The sequence below is a fragment of the Triturus cristatus genome, chromosome 1_1 (assembly GCF_964204655.1).
Source record: "Triturus cristatus chromosome 1_1, aTriCri1.1, whole genome shotgun sequence".
Classification (NCBI taxonomy): domain Eukaryota; kingdom Metazoa; phylum Chordata; class Amphibia; order Caudata; family Salamandridae; genus Triturus; species Triturus cristatus.
Genome location: NC_140579.1, coordinates 488,165,706 through 488,190,843, shown reverse-complemented (window position 1 = coordinate 488,190,843; position 25,138 = coordinate 488,165,706). Strand labels below are relative to the sequence as shown.

The window sequence follows — 25,138 nt, the reverse complement described above, 5'->3', positions numbered from 1 at the left end:
CAGGGTCCGTCGTTCACTCCTTTTGCGAGGAGATGACAGCTTCAGCTGGACTCTTGCAATCTTCCGGGTCCAGCCACGGAGGTCCTGCCACCTCTTCTGGCAGTGGCAGACTTGGCATTTGAAGACCCTCACAGATCTCACTACCCGGACGATGGTCAGCCAAAGTTCCTGCTTCTGATGGGCGTCGACCTGTAAGGATGAAAACAGTGACACACCATTACCACACATGCTACATGTTTGGTCTTCACACACTTGGACATATAGGTCATTGTTAGAAGGGCAAATAATGTATAAAGGTTGTACAAGTATCAGCAGGGGCAGTTGTCCTGTGTGCAAGGCTGCCTTAACAACATGACAACAGTGCATGAAAATCAATTCCACAAAATACACTTTTACATCACTGTACCTGTCCAGAACATGAATCTACACACTGTGAGGCTTACAATAACTATGTGTGCATGCTTGCCGTTGGGGATCACAATGCTAGTAGTGTCTGTTATAAAACATGGTCAATTGAAAAGTCAGTGCAATCAACACTCACCTGCTCCCCTGGTTTCCCATACAGCTTGCTGTTCTGTGGGAGGAGGTTGTCCAGTAGGTCCTGGTTCTCCTCCTCTGTGAAAGCTGGTGCCCTCTCCACAGTAAGTGCCATTGCAGATCCCTGAGAATGCAGAGACAGCAGCAGTGGTAGGTTGAGATGTAGGCAAGTAGCATGTAGTGCAGGCAAGTGAAGTCTCTTGGGAACACACAGCCTTATATCTGTGCTGCAGAGGCGGATTCTGTTCCATGGGTCCAAAGAGATAGGTCCGAAATGTTCGCCTTATCCGAATTTGGCAAATCCATAACATTGCATGCATCGGACACGCCTACCGCGTCGTTCAAATATTCAGCATCATAACACTATTGAGTTTGATACATTGCTGTTAGCCAACAGAATTGGTGTGCAACAGTTTATACACGAAGCAAAACCGCGTCTGTCCCCATGACGACTGTTAGACCTGGGACAAGTCTCCCTTCCATTTTTGCTGTTGTCTCCTCTGTTTTTGATATGTTTTGCTGGTTTTTATGCTTTGGGCACTGTACCACTGCTATTCAGTGCCACAGTGCAAGTGCTCCCTATTGTAAATTGTTGTAATGGATTAGTGACTCCATGATTAGCTTATTTGATTTACTTGTCAGACCCTAGTACAGTGCACCATGTGTGCCCAGGGTCTGTAGATCAAATGCTGCTAGTGGACTTGCAGCACTGGTTGTGCCACCCACAGAAGCAGTTTGTAAATTGTGTCTCAGGCCTGCCATTGCAGAGCCTGTGTACAGTCTAGTACTGCCATGTTGACTTGGTAAGTGCACCCACTTACCATCCCTAAACCTTCCCTTTTCTACATGTTAGCCACCCCTAAGGTAGGCCCTAGGGCGGGGTGCATTGAGCGTGAAAGGTAGGACATGCCCTGATGTGTGTGGCATGTCCTGTGAATTACAGCCAATTTCGATTTTCACTATTGCAAGGCTACCTGTCCCCATAGGTCAGAATGGGCAGTTTGATTATAACATCTTATAATCCTAACGGACCCAGGGAACATGGTAGAAAAACGAATTTAGTATGCCTGAACTAAGAATGATAAAATATATCTTTTAGTAAAGTTGGTTTTAACATTCTGTGTTTGAAAATACCACTTTTAGAAAGTGGGTATTTTCTTACCTAACCATCCAGCCTGCCTCTGCTAGGTTGTGTATTGCATGTCTGGTTTGTGAGTGACAGGAGGGCTTGGGCTCCAGCAGTCTGATGAGTCAGGGCTGGGCTGAATAGGACCTTGGCTGCATAGTGAGTGGGGGGGGCGGATATTTCCTTTCAGTGCCACCAGCCTTCATAGAATAGAGAGTAGGGGGAGGAGATTTCCTTTCAGCTACCTGGGCCAGGTCTGCTTTCAACAATGCTGTCTCCACCTCCTGCAAGGAAGCTGCACAGAACTGGTTTTGGCTAGGTACAGGCACCCACTGCCCTCAGAGGACAAAGCATTTACTAGTATAAATATTGGGGCCCCAGACCCCAAGACTTTAGATCACTTCTGGGAATCAAGACTGACCTTTTGCCAAGGAGAAGAACCAGAGAATCTGCAGGAGTTTTTGACTACCCCTGTGCCAGTGTGTTATTTTCTGGGGTTGGCCTGCAGTGGTTTCTTTATTACCAAGGAAAGGAGAAAGACTTTTATTGAAACTTTCATCATCTTGAAGAAGAATCTCCAAGGGCTTTAATTTTGCTTGTCTCCTGCTGAAGTCTCAGGGATACAAGACTTCACCACCAGCTCCCCCCTGAATTTCCTTGCTGGGAATTCTGCCTGCAGAAGCCTGCGTGTTGTTGGGAGCTGGAAGCGCGACTCAACGATAAGAAGCGTGTCGCATCCACAGCTGTTGCCATCGCATCATCGTAGAAGTGTGTCGCCACCACAAGGGTCGCCGTTGCATAACCGAAGAAGCGTGTCTCCATCGCAGCTGTTTGTCGTTGCATCACCAGAGACGCGTGTTGAACCGCAAGGGTCGCCGTCGCATCACCGGAGAAGTGTGTCGCAGGGCCTGTCGTGTCTCAGAAGTTATAGAGTTTGCCGCACGGCCGTCAGGGGTGCACGCATCGCCTTCACGTCGTCGCATCGAAGACGCCATCTTGTCGCATCGCAGCATTGCATCGAGGTGCCATCTTGTAGCATAGTAACCAGGACGCACCACGAGATCGTTGCATCACCTCCTCTCCGGTAAGGAACAGACGCATCGTCTACTTTACGCAAGCACTGAGGAACAGACTCATCGCCTCCCCCAAAGCAAGGAATCGACGCATCGTTATCCCTGCGAACCTTTTGTTTATCTTGCGTTACGCATCTTAAGGTACTCTCTGAGAAACATGTCGCATTTACCATCTAAAGTGAACTAAGCTATTTCTACCATCTAAAAGTCATTTTCTTAATACTGTATTGTGGATTTTTGTCGTTTGGGTCTTGTTTAAGTCTACATAAAGAATACTTATTTTTATAAAACCTGTGTGGTGTCCATCTGTGGTGTTTTCACTGTATTACTGTATGTGTTCACAAATGCTTTACACACTGCCTTTGAGATAAGCATTTCTGCTCGTGCCAAGCTACCACAGGGTTGAGCAGGGGTTATTTTAGGCGTGTAGCCCCCTTACCCTGACTAGAAGCAAGGGTCCCTATTTGGACAAAGGTGCAAACCATTGCCAACTAGAGACCCCCAGTTTTAACAACGACCAATAGCCAATGTGTGCGTCCGGCTTGGTTTTGGAGTTTACGCTACATCTTTGAATACTCACCCGCATCTGTCCCCATGAGTACCAATAGCCAATGTGTACGTCCGGCTTGGTTTTGGAGTGTACGCCGCGTCTTTTGAAAACTCACCGCGTCTTTCTTCATGATGACCAATAGCCAGTGTGTACGTCTGGCTTAGTTTTGGAGTGTACGCCGCGTCTTTTGAATACTCACCCGCGTCTGTCCCCATGACGACCAATAGCCAATGTGTACGTCCGGCTGAGTTTTGGAGTGTATGCCGCATCTTTTGAATACTCACCCGCGTCTGTCCCCATGACAACCAAATGCCAATGTGTATATCCGGCTTGGTTTTGGAGTGTACGCCGTGTCTTTTGAATACTCACCCGCATCTGTCCCCATGACAACCAATAGCCAAAGGATGCAAATCACACTGTTTTGGCTCAGGTGCCCTACACCAATCAATAAGCCTGTCAGACAGTATGGGAATCTTCATTTTCTGCTTTATGACATGTGTGGGTACATAGATTCACATCATATTGGACAGAGCACTTCACAGTTCACACTTCCATGATGAGCCAACCTTCATGTGCACCAAATCCATTGTTTGTGGTGCACATCACCAATGTGAGTGACAACTGTACATATCACCCCCCTAGGCCTGGACACAGTTCCAAGGGCCCATTGTGTTATCACAAGTTACATACACCCACAATAATAGCTGTAATGAACTGTGTGTTACAAAGTGCTTTGGAATCAGTATTTTTGAGTGAATCCACAGTATCTGACTATTGTACAACGCACACACTCCATTGTTTAGGTTGTTGATGAAATTGACTTTAAAAATCAATCTGTATTTTGCATGTGAGTTGCTGTTGTGCCTTTGTGTCACAGACATACCTGTTTGTTATGCAGACAAAATGTGATACACATCATGTGTGTTTTATGTGTGTGAAGGTCCATGTATGTCAGACATTACATCATGACAGTGTCCATGTGGCATTACATGATCCCTGTGTGTGTACCTTTCCACCACGTGTCAGTTGTTCCACACATCTATCTTTGATAGTTACTGAGGTGTGTGTTTAGTATGTGATGTTTGTTAAGATGGGCTGTGACAGACACCATTGATTGGTCGCAGCAAAGACTTGCACTTGTTGTAAAACCATCATGACATAAAATGTTCTGTGAGGGTCACAAAGCTGGCCTTTATGTCAATGCTCAACATTACACACCTGACTCCATTGAGTCTTGCTTTGATATTGCATATGATATTTAGAATGTTACTTGACACATTTGAAAGGGAAATGATAATGTTTCTTTATCACCTATGTAACGCAGGAGACCAGCTGTCCACAGACCCTTCCCCGACCTAGACACCATGGTAGAACGTGAAAGCATCAGACGTTACCGCTTCACCAGACCACTCATTAAGGAGTTGGCAGAGCAGTTGGGCACACATTTTCTACCTGGACGCACATATCCATCTGCGCTGACCCCCAAGGTGAAGGTGATAGCAGCCCTACATTTCTTTGCCACGGGAACCTTCCAGTATACTGTGGCTACTGCCGGTTGGATGTCACAGACAATGTTTAGCCATGTGCTTCGTGATTTTTTGGAGGCATTGTTACATTTTCTGAACGGGTACATCAAATTCCCTACACCACGACAATATGCTGACATCAAGAGTGACTTTTATGCTTTAGGAAGAATGCCACATGTCATTGGATCAATTGATGGTACACATGTGGCTTTGGTCCCACCACAGGCAACTGAACAAACATACAAGAATTGCACGTTTCCCAGGATCAGCACACGTTGCGTACATCATGAGGAATAGTAGGATCCCACAGATGATGTCTCAGCTGCCAAATCAGCGTGCCTGGCTTGTTGGTGTGTAATGTCTGATTCTGTTGTGTGTTTGTATGTCATGTTGTACCCTGTTTTCAGACACGAGATGTATTTTTTTTAAAAATGTATGTGACTCCGGATACCCCAACATGCCGTGGTTGCTGACACCACTCAGGAACCCTGTCACCTCTGCTGAGTTTCGTTTCAATGAGGCACATGGGCGGACCAGGCTAGTGAAAGAGCGGACATTTGGCCTACCGAAAAGAAGATTTCGCTGCCTGGACTGTACAGGAGGGGCTCTCAAATATACATCAGAAAAGGTGTGTTAGATAATCATTGTGTGTGGCATGCTACACAACCTGGCAGTGAGGCATGAGCTACCTCTCATCCAAGATGACGGTGACCAGCAGCCTCCAGCAGGGGAGGATCCAGCCCTGGGTCATGTTACTAGTGATGATGAGGGGGAGGAGGATGTTGTTTATCTTGCGTTACGCATCTTAAGGTACTCTCTGAGAAACATGTCGCATTTACCATCTAAAGTGAACTAAGCTATTTCTACCATCTAAAAGTCATTTTCTTAATACTGTATTGTGGATTTTTGTCGTTTGGGTCTTGTTTTAAGTCTACATAAAGAATACTTATTTTTATAAAACCTGTGTGGTGTCCATCTGTGGTGTTTTCACTGTATTACTGTATGTGTTCACAAATGCTTTACACACTGCCCTTGAGATAAGCATTTCTGCTTGTGCCAAGCTACCACAGGGTTGAGCAGGGGTTATTTTAGGCGTGTAGCCCCCTTACCCTGACTAGAAGTAAGGGTCCCTATTTGGACAAAGGTGCAAACCATTGCCAACTAGAGACCCCCAGTTTTAACAACGACCAATAGCCAATGTGTGCGTCCGGCTTGGTTTTGGAGTTTACGCTACATCTTTTGAATACTCACCCGCATCTGTCCCCATGAGTACGAATAGCCAATGTGTACGTCCGGCTTGGTTTTGGAGTGTACGCCGCGTCTTTTGAAAACTCACCCGCGTCTTTCTTCATGATGACCAATAGCCAGTGTGTACGTCTGGCTTAGTTTTGGAGTGTACGCCGCGTCTTTTGAATACTCACCCGCGTCTGTCCCCATGACGACCAATAGCCAATGTGTACGTCCGGCTGAGTTTTGAGTGTATGCCGCATCTTTTGAATACTCACCCGCGTCTGTCCCCATGACAACCAAATGCCAATGTGTATATCCGGCTTGGTTTTGGAGTGTACGCCGTGTCTTTTGAATACTCACCCGCATCTGTCCCCATGACAACCAATAGCCAAAGGATGCAAATCACACTGTTTTGGCTCAGGTGCCCTACACCAATCAATAAGCCTGTCAGACAGTATGGGAATCTTCATTTTCTGCTTTATGACATGTGTGGGTACATAGATTCACATCATATTGGACAGAGCACTTCACAGTTCACACTTCCATGATGAGCCAACCTTCATGTGCACCAAATCCATTGTTTGTGGTGCACATCACCAATGTGAGTGACAACTGTACATATCACCCCCCTAGGCCTGGACACAGTTCCAAGGGCCCATTGTGTTATCACAAGTTACATACACCCACAATAATAGCTGTAATGAACTGTGTGTTACAAAGTGCTTTGGAATCAGTATTTTTGAGTGAATCCACAGTATCTGACTATTGTACAACGCACACACTCCATTGTTTAGGTTGTTGATGAAATTGACTTTAAAAATCAATCTGTATTTTGCATGTGAGTTGCTGTTGTGCCTTTGTGTCACAGACATACCTGTTTGTTATGCAGACAAAATGTGATACACATCATATGTGTTTTATGTGTGTGAAGGTCCATGTATGTCAGACATTACATCATGACAGTGTCCATGTGGCATTACATGATCCCTGTGTGTGTACCTTTCCACCACGTGTCAGTTGTTCCACACATCTATCTTTGATAGTTACTGAGGTGTGTGTTTAGTATGTGATGTTTGTTAAGATGGGCTGTGACAGACACCATTGATTGGTCGCAGCAAAGACTTGCACTTGTTGTAAAACCATCATGACATAAAATGTTCTGTGAGGGTCACAAAGCTGGCCTTTATGTCAATGCTCAACATTACACACCTGACTTCATTGAGTCTTGCTTTGATATTGCATATGATATTTAGAATGTTACTTGACACATTTGAAAGGGAAATGATAATGTTTCTTTATCACCTATGTAACGCAGGAGACCAGCTGTCCACAGACCCTTCCCCGACCTAGACACCATGGTAGAACGTGAAAGCATCAGACGTTACCGCTTCACCAGACCACTCATTAAGGAGTTGGCAGAGCAGTTGGGCACACATTTTCTACCTGGACGCACATATCCATCTGCGCTGACCCCCAAGGTGAAGGTGATAGCAGCCCTACATTTCTTTGCCACGGGAACCTTCCAGCATACTGTGGCTACTGCCGGTTGGATGTCACAGACAATGTTTAGCCATGTGCTTCGTGATTTTTTGGAGGCATTATTACATTTTCTGAACGGGTACATCAAATTCCCTACACCACGACAATATGCTGACATCAAGAGTGACTTTTATGCTTTAGGAAGAATGCCGCATGTCATTGGATCAATTGATGGTACACATGTGGCTTTGGTCCCACCACAGGCAACTGAACAAACATACAGGAATTGCACGTTTCCCAGGATCAGCACACGATGCGTACATCATGAGGAATAGTAGGATCCCACAGATGATGTCTCAGCTGCCAAATCAGCGTGCCTGGCTTGTTGGTGTGTAATGTCTGATTCTGTTGTGTGTTTGTATGTCATGTTGTACCCTGTTTTCAGACACGAGATGTATTTTTTTAAAAAATGTATGTGACTCCGGATACCCCAACATGCCGTGGTTGCTGACACCACTCAGGAACCCTGTCACCCCTGCTGAGTTTCGTTTCAATGAGGCACATGGGCGGACCAGGCGAGTGAAAGAGCGGACATTTGGCCTACCGAAAAGAAGATTTCGCTGCCTGGACTGTACAGGAGGGGCTCTCAAATATACATCAGAAAAGGTGTGTTAGATAATCATTGTGTGTGGCATGCTACACAACCTGGCAGTGAGGCATGAGCTACCTCTCATCCAAGATGACGGTGACCAGCAGCCTCCAGCAGGGGAGGATCCAGCCCTCGGTCATGTTACTAGTGATGATGAGGGGGAGGAGGATGTTCGTAGACAGCTCATCAACAACTTTATCTCATGATTATGAGTACACAATGATGAGTTGACTAAGCTTTTTCTTTGCATTATGTGTATCTGTACTACAATAGCTATGCAGATGTGTGGGTGCATGCTACTTGACACGATCCTTGAAGTTGTTATGTGTCCATTGAGTTAGTATGTTCACCAGTACAGTGTTGACATGACTCCTAGCTAGTGTTCACAATTCATAAGACTTGTGTATGTAATTAGAGATGTATGCAGAAATGTTGGTATGTAAAGACTGTTCTATGTCTCTCATTCAATGGGTCCTTTGGCTGTTGTATGGTGACATGTGACCTCCAAAACACACAATGCTGTCACAGAGTGCAACTTTTCTCTTGGGATCAGGAAGCTGTGCCACATACTCCATTCCGAAGATTTTGTAACGTCTTAGTTAATTTGTGCTGACTGTCACAGTGTGATTAGATTGCATCTGTTGTCGATGCAACATGTTGTGACTTTGTAATAAACCTGTGCTACACATTGAGGTGTGCCTAGTCTGTATACACACATCCAACATTCATTTGCATACTGTTTCTGCGCCCCGATTTCCACTCAACTTGAAATTGTTCAGTGTTTGTGCATTGAAATGTCTTTTCAGTTTACAATAGTGGAGGCAATTATGATGTTCGCCATGTGGCATTTGTGTTGTGCTGACCTTGTTGTGTGTATCTCTTATACGTGTCACATCACAATTACTCACAAGACTGTGTTTTAATTGCTGTACTTATTTTCCTGCAAGATACTTGTTTTTCAGGGCATCATCTCTATGTTACAAACAGTGTTTAATTCATGACAGAGGCAAGTATTGTGTGATTATGATTTTATTATGATGCCTGTGTGAAATAGTACAAGTAAGTGATAGTGGAGTACAAAAGTTAGAAATCCAGAGTACACAGAGGAGTTGTTAGTGGTAGTAGATGAAATTTTCAGAGCCAAGTCTGCAGTGATTTGAGTCATTGATCCAACTTAGACCCTCCATCCCGTGTGGGAGACTTCAGTGACAGTCAACAAGGTGAATGCTTTGCACACAATGGAGGATAACAGGAGCAGGTTTTCACTTCTTGGGGGGGATGCATGGCCACTGTCTCTCAATTGTCCTTCTTCGGACGACCTATCTTCTTCTTTTGAGGGGGAACCTCAGGTGCAGGCTGCTGCAGTGCAGGGGACTCTCCGCCAGAGTCCTCATCCCTCCCTGTGACAGTTGCAGATGTAGTGGCAACAGATGTAGTGGCCACACAGGGAGGTGGGGGTCATGTTGTCAGCAAACTGGTGGAGGTAGGTGAGTATGTCCCTGTGCACCGCAGTGAGGTCATCAATTTTATCCATTTTGGACTCCATCCTGGACATGTGGGACTCCATCCTGGACATGTGGGACTCCATCCTGGACATGTGGGACTCCATCCTGGACATGTGGGACTCCATCCTGGACATGTGGGAGTCCATCCTGGACATGTGGGAGTCCATCCTGGACATGTGGGAGTCCATCCTGGACATGTGGGAGTCCATTCTGGACATGTGGGAGTCCATTCTGGACATGTGGGAGTCCATCCTGGACATGTGGGAGTCCATCGTGGACATGTGGGACTCCATCGTGGACATGTGGGAGTCCATCCTGGACATGTGGGAGTCCATTCTGGACATGTGTTTGTCCATTTTGGCATAATGGGCAGCCTGCTGATGTTGCATGTCCTTGAGGATCCCTACTACCTGGCCAAAGTCTCCGGTGCATTCTCGATATGCATTTAGAATGCGTCCCAACTGTGGGTCAGCTTGATCAGCAGCACTATCTTCATGACGTGACCTCACCCCGCAGCCCATCCCACCACCCCTACCCACACAAGCAGGACCAGTTGTTGCAGACACAGATAACACTGAGCCTCCTTCATTGTTTACACTGGTGTTGTTGTCAGCCAACTGCAGAGTGCCCTGTGTTGCTGAGCCATCGGTGTCCTCTTGCCTTGTTGTATCCGTGTTGGTAGAGGTCCTCTGGGGGTTGCCAGATGTGGCAGAAGTGGTTGCCGGGGGTGCTGAAGTTACAGCTGCTGTTGCTGCATGCTGATCCACACCGGAGGGGCCAGGTCGTTCATCTTCATCCGAAGAGGACTGAGAGACATCCACACTGGAGAGCTCAGGGTCAACCAGAGTCTGGGACTGGGATTCTTGTTCTGTTCCTGCAGTGTCCCCGGCAGGCCCTGTGGGTAGAAGAGAGACACAATGTATGTTGTGGTTTTGCACTGGTCAACGTAGGTTACACATTACATCTGCTATTGTACATCATGATGAGTGTATGTACATTGCATTGTCCTCAATTGCCACAGACACAGGCCTATATTGCTAAAGAACATTGTATTTTTTACAAGATGTGTTTTGCTGAGCATGTTGAACTTCGTGCATGACTAGGTCATGTATTGATTCTTTGACTGTAGAAGGAAATATTCCTAGGCAGTCAAATGGTAGAAATACTTTAACAACTCATCATCACAAAAACAACATGATAGGGAGAACTCAGTGTGATTACAATCAGGTTATATTAAAACATATTGGAATTTTATTTGATTCATTTAAAAAAAAAAAAAACCTCTTATTCAGAAGATGTTTTAAACAATACATAAATATGATGCAACATAATTTCAGTGAAATACAAATCACATAAATGTCACAAAAGTGATCTACGATAATCAAAACATGAATTCATATACATAAACATGACAAACGGCAAAACAACGAAGGGGGACGAAGGATGAGGTGGCTAAAAGATGGATCTTCTCAGCGCTTGCTTCGGCACTAAAAGCGCCTTCATCAGGAGGGCGACAACTCTTTCTGTAGGTAAGTAAAGCATCAACTGCAAATCACACTCTGTGGGTGTACCAGTCACACCATTCTTAAAAAGGTTATACTGCGATTAGTAGGTAACTCGCATTGATTGTTCATAAGAAGTGAACGATGCTTATAGATGACTTTGCGTGTTTATTAGTGTCTGAAATTGATGCAGACAACTGATGACTGATCACAATAAGAATAGGCTCTTGAGATTGTTGGCACAGCTCTGTCTAGCTCGCTCTGGGGTGCATATACAATAGACCATAATCTTAGAAGGCTCTGCCTAGATATTGATGTCCGGGATCGATACAGGCGTCTAATAAGATATCCCAATAAGACAGGCTCGCAAAATTATTGTCTCAGCTCTGATAAAGGACTAGTAATTATAATTATTAGCAAAGTGGCGGCCTAAAATGATACTGCCGTCCATGTATGCGTATTCGGGTTACCCAAGGCAGGTGGTGCGAGGAAAAGCGGAAGTGTCCGCGACGGTCTTGCTCCAATACGTTCAGGGTGTATCTGACGCCGCCATGTCAAAATTCTTTTACTGTACATAGAAATTGAAAGTCAAGTGCCACCCTGTGCTTGACACAGGTGTGTTGTTATTTCCCACATTTGTGCTTTTATGATGACATACATACTCTTACCTCTTACGATGTGTTGGAAGATTTGTGCATGTGTGCTGGCATTTGTGCATGTATTTTTGAGTCACATTGGTGTGTCTACGTGGTATGTGAGCATTTGTGATCTAATATTTTGTTATATGTGTTCCTAGTTCTCATCTCATTGCATACATGTGATTGTGTTTCTGTTGTAATTGGTGTTGCTGCTTAGCTTTGTGCGTGATAACGTCATGTTTCTCTTCCAGGGGATCCTCATCAATAGTCATAAGCACTGAATATTCCCGCCCATGTGCGGGGACCCCGGAAATAATAAAATTATATATGTAAAAAACATACATATATACAGCTCTGTATATGTATAAACATATATCATTTTTTCCAAGCAAATGCAGCCCCTATAAAAGGCTAGGCAATGTATATATACACATCCAATAACACATATAGGTATAATAATACACCTAAATCTCTTTTTTTTTTTTAATGAGGTAAACACTCATGAGAAAGCAAAAAAGAGAAAAAAACTGTGGGGGAAACAGATCTACAAAACATTGCTAGCCTGCAGGCTGCATTGCAATACAATACCATAGAGACTGAAAAGCCCTGTACAAGTAAAAACTGGCACCGTGCCTTTAAGGCAGCCCTGACTTCCATATCCCATCATGCCTCAGGAGTGACAGTTGGGTCAGTTGTTCTTTCCGGCTCCTTCAGTCAGGACCCTGGAATTCAGCTCTCTTCTTTTTTGACTTTTCAGTCAAGAATTATTGCTTTCTAGTAATTTTTTTTAGACTTCTTCTTATTAATATCTGTGAGGAAGTTAGTATCCTGTATTTTTCTGACTGATTTCTACAATTTTGTCTGTCAGAAATATGCCTTCTTTATTTATGCCATGTTCATCTTGTGGCAAAAAGAAGGCCACTTCAGACACACATGAGGTGTGTATTGTCTGCCTGCCGGATTCTCACTCTCCAGCTACATGTCGTCACTGCAAAGACCTTTCCAAAAGGACTTTAAAGGAGAGAGAAAGGATTAGACTCTACGGCTTATCAGAACGGTCGACGTCGAGGCAGCTGGTCCCTGTTTGCTCCCCATCGGCGTCGGGCTTGGCGTCGAAGACTCCAGCGGCGGGATCGTCGCTGAGAGGTGAGGAGTCCAGGGGTAGTCATGCTGCAAAAAGAAAATCGTCGTCGACTCTAGACACAGCGACGAAGCGGATGCGTTCGTCGTCGGCGACTTCGACGGCGTCGAGGGATCGCCGTCATAGTTCGACGTCAAGAAGACATCTTTCGACGTCAAGAGAGGATCGTTCGACGTCGAGACAGAGACCCCGTCCGACGTCGGAAGAGAGACATCGTTCGACGTCGAGAACAGTCGACGTCGCAAGAGGTTCGTAGGCGTTCAACTCCAAAGTCTACGACAACGTCGAGACCAAGATTGCCGTCAAGACCAAGATCGCCGTCGAGAAAAGAACACTCTTCGGCGAAGAGACTTATGACGTCAAGACATTCGTCGTCGGAGCATTCGACGTCGAGGCAGGCGCCTCCGTCAAGACCGATGTCGAGGCAGGAGCCTCCGTCCTCACAGGTCTCCAAGGCTGTGGAGAAGTCATTAACGTCGAGGCGAGATTCCCCGTTGGGGTCTAGACCTCCGTTCAGACTAAGCCTTCCGTCGACGACGAGGCTCTCGACGTCGAGGCAAGAAAAATCTCCAATGATCCACGCGGAGTCAAGTCCCAGGTCTCCGGTGATAGGCCTATCACCGTCGAGGCAGACCTCTGCAGTGGGGTATCAAGAGGTGTCGCATGTTCGCCTAACTATCAAGCCAGTCTCAAGGCGCAAATCCCCTCATAGACTGGTGTATACTACTTCTGAGCATGATTCACCACGTCCCATCTCTATCTCGCCTTCAGGATCAGAGGGCTCGAGATCGAGATCCGAATCACTGGAAATTTTACATCAATCTCCAGTGCCTGCAATAGAACATAATTCACAGGAAGAGGATACTGATATACCTCAAAGTCCTGCGAGGGAGATGCCTCAGGACTCAGCTATGTCTTACGCAGTTAAGGCCTCCCTAACAAGGTTGAGAGGCATGGACTTCCCATCGAGAGAGGTCAGATCACATTCTCGAGGGAGAGAATTTCGACGTCGTTCTCGAACACCAATGAGACGATCCAGATCCTCCTCTCACAAAAGAGAGTCGACCAGATCGGGGAGAAGGCGCCGTAGGACTCCCTCATCCTCTCCGTCGACTCGGTCATCCAGAAGGGATTATTCGCCGACACTCTCGGATACACAACCTTTAGGATATCTCCGGTGGATGATATCTCTACTTTCCAAGAGGTGTTGTGCAGAGGAGCTACAAAATTAAATATCCCAATGCCGATTCAGGAGACCACCTCCTCCATAATCTTTGAAACCCTGCATGAGCGAGCACTGTCACGCCCGCTGTTGCCATTAGTCCCTGGTTTACGACAACCAGTAATGGATATTTTTCTCACGCCAGCGACCACCAAATCTGCGCCGGCGCGGATTCTAAAAAAGTATCGTCCGGCTCCGGATGATCCTCTATTTCTAAAATCAGATCCTCCACCGGATTCTGTCATCACCGCTGCTGCCAGAAAGACACATGCAGTAGCTGGGTCTTCAACGGTGCCCCCAGATAAGGACAGTAAGACGCAAGACTCGTGGGGGAGGAGAGTTTGCAGCTCGGCATCTTCAAGCTTAAAAGTGGCCAGCGCCTCAGCGCTTCTGGGGCGCTATGATAGATCATTATGGGACTCCCTCCAGAGGTTTATTGAAAAAGTTCCATCAGAAGACAGACGGGACTTTGAGGAGATTTTGCACGAGGGAAGTCTGGTCTCTAACCAGGTAATAAGTGCAGCAGCGGATGGAGCAACCCTAGCAGCGCATTCCTATGCACATGGAATCACAGCCAGAAGGTCATCATGGCTAAGGTTGACGGCTCTGAAGCCTGAAGCTCAGGCGAGAATACTGAATCTGCCTTTCTCGGGTAGTTCACTTTTTGGGTCTCATGCGGACGAAGAAATGGCTCGCATGAAGGCAGAGCTGGATACCATGAAAGCCGTGGGGCTTGAAAAGAGAAAGGAGTTTGGACGCCGCAGGGGGAACGATAGGCGTAACTTCCAACAGAGGGTTCAAACCCATCAGTGGCAGAAGAACCAGGACCAGCAAGGTCAAAAGAAACAGCAATACCAGTCCCGCAGACCATCCAGGGGACGTGGTAACAACAGACAATCGAACGCAGGAAACAAGGCTCCAGGGAAGCAATGAGAGACCGCTTCCTCCGATGCTGTCCACCGCTCCGGTGGGAGGAAGTGTTGCTCATCATCTCCCAGAGTGGCAATCCATCACAAAGGACAAGTGGGTTCTAAATATACTGCGTCATGGATACTCGCTTCGTTTCCGAAGCCATCCTCCATCGATTCCTCCTGTTCATTCATCTCAGCATCTAAAACAGCTAAGAGAAGAGGTGGCGACTCTTCTACTCAAATCTGCAATAGAAAAAGTCCCCAAAAAACAAAGAGGAAAGGGAATTTAGTCCAGATACTTTCTGATTCAAAAAAGGAGTGTGAAAGTAGAGTTCAGACCCATTTTGGACTTACGGATACTGAACAAACACATCAGAAGGGAAAAATTTCGCATGCTGGCGCTCCACCAAATATATCCTCTTCTCCGGTTGGGCGATTGGATGTGTTCGCTGGACCTTCAGGACGCATACTTCCATATTCCCATCCTACGGAATCATCGAAAATTTCTCAGGTTTGTGGTGGGGAACTCTCACTATCAGTTCAAGGTTCTACCAGTCGGCCTGAAGTCAGCTCCTCGAGTATTCACCAAATGCATGGCAGTAGTAGCAGCTGCACTGAGGCGCGCAGGAGTCTTCGTCTATCCCTATCTAGACGACTGGCTAATAAAGGGTCCATCGCCTCAGAGTGTCCGATCCCAGCTGTCGCTTTGCCTGAACTTATGTCGCAAGCTGGGTCTCAGAGTGAATGCCAAAAAGTCCAATTTCTCGCCTACACAAAGGATCCACTACCTGGGTGCAACTATTGACTCCGTGGTAGGAAAAGTGTTTCCTTCGGAGGAGAGACAGTCATCCATTATCCTCAAAGGCAGACAGATTCTATCAAACAATCTGTCGACGGCAAGACAAATCTCATCTCTGCTAGGGGCCATGGCATCCTGCATTTTCCTAGTACCCAATGCCAGGTTAAGGATGCGTCCTCTCCAGCAAGATCTCGAGGACAAATGGGATCAAAGGAACTCCCTGTGGGAAGAAAAAGTTTGCCTTTACTCAGCGGCCAGGCAGTCAGTCAAGTGGTGGTTGAAGCCACTAAATCTAAAGGTGGGGATTCCCTTGCATCAAGAACCCCCAACTCAGTCCTTAATCACCGACGCATCCCTTCAAGGCTGGGGTGCGCATTTCGGATCTCTACAAACTCAGTGGCTGTGGTCCAGCAGCGAGCAGTTGTACCACATCAACATGCTGGAGCTCAGGGCAGTCCACCTAGCCCTCAAAGCGTTCCTGCCTGCGATCAAGACGAGTACCATTCTAGTACAGACGGACAATACCACCACAATGTACTACCTGAACAAGTAGGGGGGTACTCGATCCAGGACGCTATCGCTGGAAGCTCAGTCCTTGTGGTACTGGATCCTAGCAAGAAACATCTCGATAAAGGCGGTGCACCTGCCAGGGGAACTCAATGTACAAGCGGACTTACTCAGTCGTCACTTCCAAGAACCGGAGGATTGGGTACTCAACGACGAGGTGTTAGAAGACGTCTTCAAAGAATGGGGACGTCCGCAAATAGACCTCTTCGCGGATGAGTACAACACAAAATGCCGAGGCTTCGCCTCAAGGTACCATCGGCCAGGATCGATAGGGAATGCCCTTTTGATCGATTGGTCAATGACATTTGTGTACGCTTTTCCGCCTCTCCCACTAATCCCCAAGGTGGTGACCAAGCTGCAGAATTCATCTGCCAAGATGATCCTCATAGCACCGGACTGGCCGAGGCAGTGGTGGTACACGGATCTCCTGCACATGTCGATTCGCCCCCACAAATGACTGCCGTGCAGGCCGGACTTGTTGTCCAAGATGCAGGGGAAGATTTAAGCCCAGCCTTCCCTCGCTGAGCTTAACAGCATGGCTCCTGAAGTCCTCCAGTATGGCCATCTGAACCTTCCCCAGGAGTGTATGTACATACTGAAGGAAGCCAGGAGGCCTTCGACAAGACACTCTTACTTCTGTAAGTGGAAAAGGTTTTACATATGGTGTGTTAAGCATCAGTATGATCCAACAACATGCCAGGAGGATGTAATTTTGCCCTATCTTCTGAATTTAGCGAGGGCAGGGTTGAAATTTTCATCCATAAAAGTTCACCTAGCAGCCATTACAGCATATAGGCGTTCTCCTACGCAGCAGTCATTCTTTGAGTTGCAGGCGGTGAAGGATTTCTTGCAAGGTCTCAAGAAAGTCTATCCCCCTGTTAGACCTCCCTCTCCTTCCTGGGAGCTAAACTTGATTCTGTCAAGGCTCATGAGTTCTCCTTTTGAGCCTATACATAAGGCTACCTTACAGCACCTCACATGGAAGACAGCCTTTTTAATAGCCATCACTTCAGCACGGAGGGTCAGTGAGATACAGACCCTCTGTTCTAAAGAACCCTACACTACGTTTCATCTTAATAGGGTAGTGATGAGGACTCATCCATCATTCTTACCTAAGGTGGTATCGGACTTTCATGTAAATCAAGACATCTCCTTACCAACCTTTTTTCCCAACCCCTCCTCTCCAGCAGAGAGGGCGTTGCATTCTTTAGATGTCAAAAGGGTCCTAAAATTCTACCTAGATAGGACTAAGGCTGTCAGGACATCTGATCAATTGTTTGTGAACTATGGTGTTGTCCGCATGGGCTTTGCTGCATCCAAACGTTCCATCGCTAGGTGGATTGTTTCAAGTATTAAATTGGCCTATAGCTGGCTCAGAAGCCATTGGCTGCTCGCCCTAAGGCGCATTCTACGAGAGGGAAGGCGGCTACCGCTGCTTTTCTCAATCATGTCCCACTCTCCGAGATCTGCAAGGCAGCCACTTGGAGATCTGTCCATACCTTTACCAGACACTATTGTCTGGATTCGGACACCAGAGCAGACACTCAAGTAGGACAAGCCTCCTTGAGGAATCTGTTCAATAATTGATTGTTTTTCATATTTTCTTACTCCCCGTATAGTACATTTTTCATTTGCCTGCAGGTGGAAGGTGGGCTTGCTATTCTATTCAGTGCTTATGACTATTGATGAGGATCCCCTGGAAGAGAAAGATAAGTTACTTACCTGTAATCCTAGTTCTCTTCCAGGGGTATCCTCATCAAAGTCATAAGCAACCCACCCGCCTCCCCAGGCAAATGAGAGAAGTGTATCATTCAACATGGAAAAGATATATCTTTGTGTTTAGGACTACACAAAGAACAACTGACCCAACTGTCACCCCTGAGGCATGATGGGATATGGAAGTCAGGGCTGCCTTAAAGGCACGGTGCCAGTTTTTACCTGTACAGGGCTTTTCAGTCTCTATGGTATTGTATTGCAATGCAGCCTGCAGGCTAGCAATGTTTTGTAGATCTGTGTTTCCCACAGTTTTTTTCTCTTTTTTGCTTTCTCATGAGTGTTTACCTCATTAAAAAAAAAAAAAAAAAAAGAGATTTAGGTGTATTATTATACCTATATGTGTTATTGGATGTGTATATATACGTTGCCTAGCCTTTTATAGGGGCTGCATTTGCTTGGAAAAAATGATATATGTTTATACATATACAGAGCTGTATATATGTATGTTTTTTACACATATAATTTTATTATTTCCGGGGTCCCCGCACATGGGTGGGAATATTCAGTGCTTATGACTTTGATGAGGATACCCCTGGAAGAGAACTAGGATTACAGGTAAGTAACTTATCCATATTGTCCTTGTCCTCCATGGACATATGAGCTTCTTGCGTTTCCATGCTCATAACTGTGAGGTCCCGAGGTTTGTGTGCTTGGGTTGTGCTGCTGTAAATTGTTCCCCTCCTCCCCCCCAGTCCAGATGACTCATCATGTTGAAAGTGTCAATGATAGTGAGGGAAGTGTAGTGGCAAGGATGCTGACAAAGCTGCATGATGTAGAAGTTGAATGCAGCTCACAACAGTGCATTGTGTAAATGACAACATGCAACAGTGTCAGCTATCTTGCTGTGGATATTCCATTCACTGTCAGGTATCCCTTGTCAATGATGGATATGTTGCTTTGTGTGTGTGTATTGATGTGTGCTATGTCTGCATCTCACCACATGTCCTGTACTCCACACACCGTCACAGCCAGCCAAGGGGGCACCCCTGGGGCAATGCGTCCCCAGACACTGAGTGGAAATGTACAGTGAAGATGGCTGAGAGTGTGGACTGGTATGAGAGGGCCAGAGCCTAGGTGTGACTTGTGTCCAATTCAAACATAAGGCCCATTTTGCCGGTACATTCGCTTTCACTGTCATGGACTGACTAGTCACGAGAGTGCTATTTGTTCCGGCTGAGAAGATGTGTGTAGGGCATGGCTCGGTAGTAGTTTAATTCATTGAGGAGCCTCCTCCTCCCCCCCAGACCAGATAGGCCACCATGAACCATGCATCCATGACACTGAGTCAAACTTTATGCCCAGGGTGTCAGACAGTGGGGCCTGGTGTTTGTTTGTGCACATCTCCAAACAGGGCCTTGTGCTCCCCACACCAGAGGCCAGTGTCAGCCATCTTGGCTGTACTTTTCCACTCCCTTTGAGATGAGCATGATTCAAGGTGGGCTTGTTGGGCCATGTGGGAGGAGGACTGTTGGCTGTGACTACGACTCCCATCATGCTTTCGGCTATATCTACCTTCCCAGACATCCCAAACTTAATTCCTGTGACTCTGCTTTCCTGGTGGTGGATGTGTGCAAACAAGATGGCTGCTGCATGTGACTGGTGTTTGGATCACATTGCCTTGCTATGGGTTTGTGCTAAGTTTGTGAATATTTTTACATGGTGGGCCTTCCTGTTACATTGTAGGTGTTGTAGGAGAGTAGGATCTGCTTCACATAGGTACCCCCACTTTTTGCTGGTGTTTCACTGTTTTTCAACCTTAGTCTGGCTGTGGCCCTGCTAATCAGGACCACAGCCTAGCTGCTTCCTCTCTAAAATGGTTTCCATGTACATTAGGTACATATCTAATTGGATTCTGGAGTGTCTTATAAGCCCCTAGTATATGGTATACTATGTACCTAGGGCATAGGTACCTCAGAGGCCTACCAGGGGCTGAAGCATGTATTATGCCACCCCTGGGAAGCACTCCAAAATGGCACCACAGGTCTGCTACTGCAGCCTGGGTAAGGGTGTGCTTGCACCCCTTATTGTGGTATAGGCTACCTATATCACTACCTTATACAGACACATATAAACCTATAAGCCACTCCTATGGCAGGTCTTGACAATCCTGAAGGCAGAGTGCTTGGTTTTGAGTGAGAGGGTGCCCAAGCATGAGCTGAGCCCCTCTGCAGCTTTCGGAAATACTTCCTTATGGCTGTTCTGTGATACAGCCATACCATATACTCTTAAGTGCATTATAACCTTGCGGTAAATGCTAACTTAGGATGGCTGCATCAAATCATGTCGTGTTTGGTGTCAAACGCTTTGGAATACTACCCCCTCGCCAATTCTGGCGGCGGGGGTAGCATTCCACCCTTCTAGACATGTTCCCACTGGCTAAACCCGGTAGGACTTTCCTGAGCCCTGGCATCACAAAATGGATGCCTCTGCCACAGACACGGGTCTGGCCTCCTGCTGCTGACCGAAACGCCGGCACGGGAGGCCTGGACAATAGGTTTCCTGTCGAGGGGAGGTGTCCCCACCTCCCCAGACAGGCTGATGTGTATTGGGGCTGGTCGGGAGCACTCTCTGGTGCTTTGTAAGTCCTGCACTGGGGGCACACTTGGTGTCCCTGTGCATACTCCAGTTCAAACCGGTTGCAGGGGCTACCTGCCCCAGCTCTGGCGCGACACTGGACAAGGGAAATGGGTGTAACCACCCCTCTTTCCTGGCCCACCCATAGGTGGGGCCTTAGAGTTGATCCATCCCCTAAACTTAGTATAAGTATAGGAATGCAGTCCCTAGGACTTTAGATTACCCTGGACGAAACTCTGCAACGTACATCCTGGACCGTCGATGTTCTGTCCTGACTAGAAGACTGAAGAGATCTCCCTTGGGGTCAAGGAGTGACTCCCCTGCTTGGTAGGCACCAAAGAAGCAACTGACCAGTCTGCAATTCTGAAGCTCCCACCAGACGCTGAAGTCTCTGCATCCCCAGAGGTGGATTTCCAGACTTCCATGAGGCTACCCTGAGTCCACAGCAAAGCTGAAGCCCGTGGCTATTGTGGGTGACTTGGAACTTTGACCCCTGGACACCGTAAACTTTTGCAGCAACACTATCTTCCTGGTCCTCCTTGAAGTTGTGCTTTGGGCTCTGAGTAGCTCCAGCCTTGAGCACCTCCTGCACCGAAGATTGTTGGCCTCCACTCCACGAGTGACCCGTGGGCCAGCTTCAAGTGCGATCACCTCGAGGCTCCTTCGCGATCATTAGCCCGTTGGCTAGCAGGTCCTCACGAAGGCGACTCCTTTTCTGATTGGGCTTACCTGGTTGCTCCAGACGTGCTCCGACTTACCCTCGCTGGGTGAGTCCCTCAGACCTTGCTGGTCTGCACCGCAGTCCTTTCTCTGAATTCCAGTGACTTGCCATTGCCAAGGCTTGTTGGGTCCTTTCTGGTCGCCGACACCACAGCACTCGACATACTTCGTGGGACAGCTCGAATCCAGCTCATGGACTTTGTCGACGCCTCCTGGACCTCGTGGCTGAAGAGTCAAGACACCCTTCAACTCACCTGAAGCACTCAACATCTGTGGGCATTGGTCCATCCTGCCCTAGGTCACTGGCAAGTGACCCAGACTCTGTCCCCTCTGCTTTCAGGTTCCTTACATCCTAGATCAAGGCTTGGATCTCTTTGGACACTTCTCCTCTTCACGGCAGCAGCAGTTCTCTGCAGGCTTCCATTGAAATCGACGCTGCAGCCCGACACCAAAAGACACCTATGCACCCGGCTTCCCTGGGTGAGGTAACTCGAGTACTCTGGTGCTCCCGTGGGTGCTAGCCCTAGAACTTCTTAAGTCCAAAAGGGTTTATTCCAGACTCAATTAGAAGTGTCCCTAATCTTTAAATTTCCAACCGCGACATTTCCGCGGTTGTGTTTTCACACTGCATACGGTCCCCGTGGGTTCCCTGTGTCACTACCTTGGGTGGTTCCTTGGGGTCCCAGCGATTCTAGAGGCAATAGGCCTAGTGCCTATTCCAGTCGTGGTTCTTATACCACTTTTTTGGTATATGGTTAGGTAAACCCCTAGGGCCCAAACGTGTATTTATGCTTTTACTGATGCTTACTTACTTGTAAACTAAGTACTTCGAACTCCAGTCTCATAAAGAGTCTAGAGGGGTGTGTTTTATCTTAAATACATATATTTTGAATATATACCTGGTGTGGTTGTATTTTCATTTGATCATTCAAGAGAATATAGACTGGTAAAACAAGCTGCTTTACATTCCTTCAAGACTTAGCCTGAAGGCTGCTCTCCATAGCTACCACTAGGATAGCTTTCACATAAGGTTGTCTTTAACCATTCACCATAAGGGGTTGTTTGGACTGATACAAGGTGCCCACTAGAACTAGTGGACAGCATATATCAGGCCACCTTCTCACATTGGTGTGCAGCGTGTGGGATTCCAGCTTGCTATTGTTTTACCAGATAATCTCAATTGAATTGATCAACTGAAAACCACTAAAGGTACCTGAGGTACATATAATATCAAGTTTAGCTACAGTAAGTTCTACTGAGCTTAGAGTTGTGTGTTAAGGGATAGCACACCCTTTCTACAACTCAAGAGAGTTTAGTAGGCCACACTTGTGTAGGTAGTGCAATATACCACACTACATTAGTAATGTCTAACCAGCCAGGAACCAGTGAGCTCCTTCCCTATAAATATGAGGATCTCTCCTTTGCACAGCTTAGGGCCTTATGTACCTTTAGTAAGCTGAAGACAGGCAAAGGTCCATCCACCCAGCATCTCATAAAGATACTGAAACTGGATGATATCACAGGGCCTAGTGGGCCTGATGATGTAGACAGTGTGTGTGGGGCAGCACCTGAGGGTGGGTCCAGGGGTGGAAACTCCCCTGGCCCTACCTCTAATGCTGACCAGACTGGAGACAATGACCAGACTCTGGTGAACGCAGACCACCAGGATGAGGATGAGGAGGATGACAATAATGCCACTTCCTTCATTCCTCCTGGTAGGCCTGACAACAGGGCTAGAAGGGATAGATCTCTGTCAAGGGGATCTATCCAGTCTAACTCCTCTGTAGGAACCTCTGTTTCTTCTCACAGAGGGAGGGAAACCTCCCAGGAGAGGAGAGAGAGACTGCTGAAGTATGAGCAAGACAAGTTCAACCTCAGAAAGCAGCAGATGGCCTTAGATAGGGAAGCCCTGGAGCTCTACAGAGCTAGTAAAAAGGAGGGACTAGAGTCCCTTGGTGGCAGCAATTTCCCTAGAGATAGGGAGAGGTCTTATGACCATAGAAACCTAAGTCAGATTGTCCCTCCCTACCAGAGTGGGGTTGACATCCACAAATGGATAACTGCCTTGGAGAGGGCCTGTAAAGTACAGAAGGTCCCTCAAGGTCAGTGGACAGCAATCTTATGGCTCTCCTTGCCTTGCAGACAAAGGTAGAGACAAGCTCCTCACTGTGAGAGAAGGGGATGCTGATGACTACAAAGTCTTGAAAAGTGCTCTAATAGATGGGTTTGGCCTAACCACTGAACAATACAGGTTAAAGTTCAGAGACACCCAAAAAACACAAAATCAGGACTGGGTTGACTGTTGACTGTGCTGCTAAGGCTCTGGAAGGTTGGTTATTGGGCAGTAAAGTGTGTGACTTCAAAGGATTGTATAATCTGATAATGAGGGAGCAGATTCTTAATAACTGTCAAAATCAGCTGTTGCACCAGTACCTGGTAGACTCTGATCTGACCTCTCCCCAAGAATTGGGAAAGAAGGCAGACAAATGGGTCAGAACCAGGGTGAGGCAGAAAGTACAGAACCAAGGTGGTGACCCTAAGCAAGATTCCCAAAACTCTGATAAGGGTGGTGACAAGGGTAAAGACCAGAAGTCTTCCCAAGGGCCCCAAAAACCTTCTTTGGATGGGGATTCACAGGCTAACAAAGGGAAAGGCCAAAAGAAACCATGGTGCAAAATCTGTAAACAGAAAACTCACTGGACTAGTGACTGCACCAAGACCAAAACAAATACTCCAGCCCCCACCAATTCCCCTAAGGCACCTGCTCCCCCTTGTGCAGTTACAATTGGTGGTGGGAATACCCAGAATAAGGGTGTAGTAGGGTTGACCCTGGGTTCTGAGATGGACTCTGGCCTAGTCAGAGTAGCAACTCAGGCTGTGCTTGTCAGTGATGGGGGCATGGATATGTCCCCCTTTGTGAGCCCCAGTAACCTGGGCAAATACAGACAGCCGCCTTTAATTAATGGAGTAGAATCTTGGGCATTCAGGGACACAGGAGTAAGTGTCACAAAGGTGACAAAAGATCTGGTGGATCCTGGGCAGATTATACTTTGTGAAATGTACCAAGTGACCAATGATAGCAATGTCAGAACAGACCATTCTCTGGCAGTTGTTAACTTCTCCTGGGGAGGGGTAACTGGCCTTAAGAAGGTTGTGGTAAGTGCAGACCTACCAGTACAGTGCTTGCTTGGCAATGATCTTGAAACTTCAGCTTGGGCTGAAGTGGAGCTCAGGACGCATGCAGAAATGTTAGGGATCCCTGCACATGTCTTTGCTGTGACCAGGTCACAGGCAAAAATGTCAAAAGCTGGACAGGCCCTGGATTCTGGAATAATGGACCAGGTGCCTCACAAGAGGAGGAGCAGTAGGGTTAAGGCAGAGCCTTCCCACCTGACCATGCTGATCAGTCTCCTCAGGGAGATGATCTTGTGCCTGAAGAAGGAATTGTCCCAGAGGAGCTTGAACCTGACCAGGTTGAGTTCTTGGGGACAGGGGGCCCTTCCAGGTCTGATCTGAGCCAGTAGCATAAAACCTGCCCCTCTCTTGAAAGCCTCAGACAGCAAGCTGCTGATGAGACTGCTGGGAATGCTAGTGGCACCCATAACATTTATTG

The 25,138-nt window shown here is 47.0% G+C and overlaps 1 long non-coding RNA gene across 2 annotated transcripts in view; it reads left to right on the top strand.

Annotated features, from left to right (window-relative positions):
* The window catches only part of LOC146870454 (uncharacterized), a 30,450-nt gene extending 24,601 nt beyond the window's left edge, over positions 1-5,849 (top strand). Inside the window, exon 5 of one of the 2 annotated variants that reach the window (XR_014978127.1) lies at positions 4,611-5,849. This is a non-coding gene — a long non-coding RNA (uncharacterized LOC146870454). The remainder of the gene's footprint in view (positions 1-4,610) is intronic. The other variant, XR_014978126.1, reaches the window with a different exon arrangement.
* The last annotated feature ends 19,289 nt before the right edge of the window (positions 5,850-25,138 follow it).